Source organism: Chenopodium album, chromosome 12 (assembly GCF_948465745.1).
Source record: "Chenopodium album chromosome 12, dcCheAlbu1.1, whole genome shotgun sequence".
Lineage (NCBI taxonomy): Eukaryota > Viridiplantae > Streptophyta > Magnoliopsida > Caryophyllales > Amaranthaceae > Chenopodium > Chenopodium album.
Genome location: NC_137845.1, coordinates 31649131 through 31655397, shown reverse-complemented (window position 1 = coordinate 31655397; position 6267 = coordinate 31649131). Strand labels below are relative to the sequence as shown.

The 6267-nt window shown below is 36.1% G+C and overlaps 1 long non-coding RNA gene across 1 annotated transcript; it reads left to right on the top strand.

Annotated features, from left to right (window-relative positions):
- Nucleotides 1–2350: 2350 nt before the first annotated feature.
- LOC145572308 (uncharacterized) lies at nt 2351–4858 on the top strand. The gene is made up of 4 exons (XR_014096773.1): nt 2351–2684; nt 3080–3464; nt 4094–4174; nt 4583–4858. It is a non-coding gene; the product is annotated as an uncharacterized LOC145572308 (long non-coding RNA).
- Nucleotides 4859–6267: the final 1409 nt, after the last annotated feature.

The following is a 6267-nucleotide window of genomic DNA, read 5'->3' as shown; positions in this document are numbered from 1 at the left end:
TGACAACAAGACAAAAACATAAAGCACGAATTTTAAAACGTTGTTTCGTTAAGTTGTCACGAGGGGCGACGAAATGTTCAATAAATTTAAATTCACGCCTTCTTCTGTCCCAATTTTGTTCACATCATTGTCATTCAAGCCAAAAAATCGTTGAAAATCAGGTTTGGAATCTGACAAGGTTGGGGCATATGTCACGAGGAGAGTATTTGCAGGGAAGCCTAGTAGAGCCTCAAACTCGCTAGGTAATGGAACAATTTCATCCCCTAGTAGAGCACATATCACAAGTTGCGCTCGCCAACCGCGCGCAACCAATTTACATGCGCGCGGCAGCCGCGCGCAACCCATTTAGTTGTGCACGCCTTGTTTTCTCTCGACATGTTAGTTGGTTTATTTCCGTATTTCGGATTACCAAATAACGGAATATCAACCGAAATCTTATGAATAATCCATACGCTTGCCTTTGTTTGTTTTGTTTCCCTTCTTCATCCTTTTTATTTTATTTCTTTTTTCTTTTTCTTTTCTTTTTTCCTAACTTCGTTTTTTCTTTTCTCTTTTAAGTTCTTTTTTTATTATTTTATTTTTTTTCCTTTTACCTTTTCCTTCCCCTTTGGTTTTCTTTTCTTTTTTTTCCTTTTCTTTTCTTTTCTTTTTTGGTTATTTTTTCGAGGGGAGTAAGTCGGAACCCTTATGATATATACTTTTTCTTTTTCATTCTTTAACACTTATGGAAAAAATATGATATATACAAAATATGTGTCATATGTACAACAATAAAAATAAAAAAAATGTGTATATGTACATTTTCCATAAGCCAAAAAAAAAAAAAATTATAAAAGAGGAAGTCAGGATGCTCGGCGACTCCCGGAAGGCTGTTGTACATCCTACGAAATCCAAAACAAAGATTAATACACGGAATGTGTAATAACTTTGAGCAGAAAAAAATGGGGGCAAACAAACTTACTGCGACCATCTGATGATCACTGCAGGACAAAGCCACGAGGGCTCTCCAATAAGCAGCTCGGAAAGAACGCATAATCCTCACCATGTCGTTCACGGTCTCCCGCGAAACCTGTTCCAGAAAAGTAAATATAAAGGACAGTTATAAAACAAATGTATATAACATATAAAAGAAAAAAAAAGCAAAGAAATATACATGTACAGAATAAACATACCGACTCAATCGTCTCCGGTACGAACGGTATGTCCTCATCCTCCGCCGCTGGAAAAATCTCACGAATTACTGACCCAAAAGCATCGGTATACGTGATCTCCGCCGTGGGAGGCACCCAACCACCCAACTCGACTTGCTGAAAATATGATAACAAAGGAGTCAAGGTTCCAAAGAATATACAATGAAAAAATAAAAAAAAATATACTAACCGGAACGAAAGCTGGAAAAGGAGTCAGCTTGGATGCGACGAATGTTGGGTAAGATGCACCCGACAGCACCAGCTGCTCCACTGGACAACCAAGGATTTCCTGAGTTCGATCCTCGGTAGACAGCAGGTCCAGACGCAGCATCCGGATCAGAGGATCCGCTGGAAACAAAGGCTCCTCGGACGAAGAATGCCAGAGAACGCGCTCGCCTATGAACCAAGAGTCCGTCCTCTGGAACATAGGGAGTCCCTGATAAAGGGCCCGAAAACAGCAGCGAACCATACCTGCCCGGACAACCTCAGAAACCCCGACGATCAAACTCCAAGGACGGAGATCAATCTACAAAACACAACCACATAAGAAAATCATTATAAAAAATATGTGTACGCATGAACATGTGTGTTGTCAGAATACTCACTGACGCACGAGTCGCCGAAAGAATCCTCTGGCGAAAGTTGCCGGCTGAAGTCGCTCATTTCTTCCTAATCATGACCAGACGATGGCCGATAGGAAAACAGGCCTCCCCAAGTATCCTGGGGGGTAGAAAAGGCAGGTACGAGTACCCCCAAGCATAAAGAAAAAGAATACGATTAATCGAAAGCCGAAATTATGATAAAAAAAATACAAAAGATAAAGATACCACTACTAGAAAAAGGGTCTCTAGTATCAGAAAATTTAGTATCAGTAAATATTTCCGATACTAAAAGATTCATTAGTATCAGATAATTTTTTTCCGACACTACTTCTTGGATTTTGACTCAATCTCACTATTAGACTTTATTTTAGTGTCGGAATTTTTTTCATCCGATACTAATAACATAGTAGTATCAGAAACATTTCGATACTAATAGATTTTTTTCCTATCGGAATTAATAATGTTACAAATAATTGCCTATAGTAACCAATTATTCCGATACTAAAGCCTATTTAGTATATCTCATGAAAAATTTACATACTTGGCGCGGGCGGTAAATTAAAATTTTGGGGAAATTTTGAAACACTACACTTCATTTTTATAATTTCACCTCGGTATTATAACCAAAACCAAATTCAAAAGAAAGGTCTTACCTTTTTCTTGAGTAATTGAGCACTCTTATCTCTCCTCCTCCATTTCACGAATCTAGGGTTTACACCAAAATCCAATTTGCTCAAATTCACGAACTACCTATTACATTCGAAGTTTAATTACTTCGATTTTTCTGAAAAAAAAGCAATTGCTGCTCATATCATTTCTCAATTTCTACGCATCGAATGGGATTTGCTACTCAACTTCTAAAATCTCAACCAATATTCACTGGTGGTATTTGGTAAGTTTAACTCACTGATCTACTTATTAGAATCCTCTTTACTTTAAACCTATCCTATTTGATTAGGAATTGTTGACTTATATAAAAATATGAAGAAATTCTTAAATTAGGCATATTTTGAGTTTCTTGATTAATTCCATCGTTAAGGGCAAGAAAACTATGCTGAAAATTTCAATTTATCATAGCTTAACATTGAAAATATTGAACAAATTTATTGGCTTTGGTTATTACTAGAGCTGTGAAATAAGGATTCAATGTAGAATTTATAATTTATTTGATGAGTTTAGATTTAGATTTGAATTTGGATATTTGAAACGACAAAAACTGTAATTGTTATCGCTAGAATTGTGTAATTTTTTTTGTTTTTGCTGTTTTGAGCTTCAATTTTGCTGCAGGTTGGATGAATCTGAATGAAAATACACTGTATTATCAGAGACGTGTTATTTTGCTGGGTATAGTTTGGGTCCAGTGCAATATTATATGTTCATTCTAAAAGGTTGAAGGTGTGTTAGACTTAATTAAAAAATATTTAATTATTTATTGGTTTGCCTCAAACTTCAATGTCCCTTGAAATAGAGATAATATCATTAAATTTTTGGTACTTAGTTATCTCCCTATTTCCAGTATATGTTTTGGATGTTTAATATATCTGTATGGAGAATTGTTGCACATGTTTGATTATTATTGAAGAATAGGTTTAGTTTAAGGAGATATGACTATAAGAGTGAGAGGAAGGAGCAAAATGAAGGAGAGAAAGAACAAACAACCTTATATTTGAAGGTATATGATCTGACCCTTGCAACGCTTTTGTTTTGAATTAAGACTTGGCTTTTTTATTCTCTATTATGTTTCATTTGGGGATGATTTGGGTAGCATCAATTAGAGTACTCCAACTTTAGTTTCAACTATCAACTCAATCACTAGTAATGCTTTTCTATTATTAAAATAGTCCAATTTGCTCACTGATTCACTAATTTTAATTGTATTCTAATGGGTTTATGATTAATAGAGGTTAGTGATGTATCTTTTATGTCTTACATCCTACAGAGCACTATTGTAGTTACGATGACGGAAATATGCTGACATAAATGAGGATGATATGTATTTGGACTACAATGAGATCATATACGCACTTATTAAAGTTTTTATATATGGAGATATATTAGCGTTCATGATGGAGTAATGTTGGTGGTGGTTCTTAATCTTTGTGTTCTAATTTTGTGTAACTTTCAAACATGCAGTTATAATACAGAGGGTTTTACAGAGAGCAAAAGAAGGGGTTTAGTTGTTCCCTAATAAAAATTCGTTTTTCATTGTTGTCTTTAATTTTGCTTGTGGAGCATGGTTTAGTTTACTAAACATTGTTATCTTTATAGTGTTAACTTTCTTATGCCTATTTATGAATTTAGTTGGTATACGCAGCAAGATAGAGAACAATATGAGTACTTTTTGATGGGAAGATTATCACAAACTCACATAGTACTCTCAAGGTACATCTTACTTTCTTGATGAGTATTCATGTCATCTTATTTATCGCCCTATAGTTCATGTTAGAACAATCTCACTTTTAATCTTGATAGCTTGCTGAGTTATCAATTTACTTGTTATGTATGATCAAACTAACCACTATATATGTTCCCCCACCAAACTTAAGAAAGTAAATTAGAAAAGTTTTCTATGGATTATTTCTTATATAAGTTAAAAATACAAGCTACACTAAACAAAATATTATTGTATATGATAATGAAGACATAGCTGAAATTCTCGTATGTCCTTGTTAAACCTTATGGCTAGTGTATTAAGTTACACAATGCATGCTTTCATTGTGTGATGCTCAAGATACTAATATGCTGTTGGATGAATTTGCATGTGATGGTTTTTCTTATTTATGTTAACAGCTTAAATTTTTGATGATCTAAAATGTCCAAGTTTGAAGATCGTTGATGGAAGCGTATAGCTTTTTTGGAAATCAAGTAGCTATTGTATACTTATGTTAAGGAAAAATTATGCTACAATTTTATATCTTCAATGGTGGTGATGATTATGTAAAATTTTCTTTGTATCTTTGTATTACAAGCATGTATATATCAGTTTTTGGTATTAGAACTCCTTAATGTAAAATTGTTTACAGCTCTAAATAAACAAAAATAATGTACAAGGGTTTGGATTATGTATTTAGTTTTGAATCATGTATAAATTAATTGAACAAGGTTCATTAGTTAATAATGATACTATATTTTGTCTAGTATATGAACTTTTCTAATACTAGAGTACTGTTATTGTTGTAAAGTTAATCATTAGTATCAGAAATTTCTGATACTAAAGAGATTTTTCAAAGCTAAGAATAATTATTGTATCAGCAATTTCGGACACTATAGGGTTAGTTTAGTATCAAATACCAATCTGATACTAAAGATTCAACTCTTTTGTATCAAATATTTCCGACACCATAGTATCTTTATAGTATCAGAATATCTTTTGATACCACAATACATGATATTTGTATTTGAATTTCGGTTACTAATTTTCCGATACTATTGATATATCCGATACTATAGGCACCCCTTTTTAGTATCGGAATAAAAAACCGATACCAACACATTAGCCACGGAGGTACTAGTATCGGTTGAGTATCGGAAATTATTTCCGATACTAATGACCTTAGGTATTAGAAAATATCTCTTTAGTATCAATAAATTTCCGATACTAAAGACCAATTTTCTAGTAGTGTACGCACCTCGAGGATACGACTGTGCCACGAAATGGAGATCCGAGGCACCTCAGCAGCTGCCACGGAATCCATCACCCGGGTCGCCTTACCCACTTGCCCCAAATCACTAAGGCAAATGAGTAACCTAATGACGAAACGTTCTCCCCAATCACTCAGAATAGTGATAGAAAGAACATGGGCAATGTATATTCGAGCCAGCTGCTTAGGTGTACACTGCCGATCAACCTCATCGGGCGACAGCTCGTCGGCAAGAACCCAGTACGGACAAGACTACGTGTACCATAAAGGGTCGCCGCAAGACGGTCCCCCACGAGGTCACGCAGCCTCTTGTCTGACCCCTTCACGGCCTCCATAACCATAGGCTCACCTCCGAAAGGATAACCCGTGATCATAGAAAAGTTAAAAGGAGTAACCGTCATCTCTCCCCATGGAAATGGAAAGTGTTGGTGGAATCCCACCAAAACTCCAACAGCCCACGAAGAAAAGCTAACGATGCAGGCTGACTCGATAGATCCCGAAGAGCCGCCAGCTGGGGGCTGATCCCCGAAAGCTCAACCACCTCCTTTACCACGTTGGGTAAACTCTCGAAGCGGCCTCTCATGTCACCCAAGCCGTATAAATGCATGCTAGACTCGCTATATTAGGGTTATGGCTTTTCAAAAGAGGGAAACAATGATATAAAACAAAACGAAGACACAAAAGAACTCACTATGCCGCGCCAACTCCGAATCGAAACGCGATGGTCTGGGTCCCACTTAAGGACTTGAGGGTCCTACTTGGGAGGAGCCTCCCAGACCACATCCTCATGGCGACGTCAATTAGCTCCGACGCATCGTTCCCGAACCTCCTCAC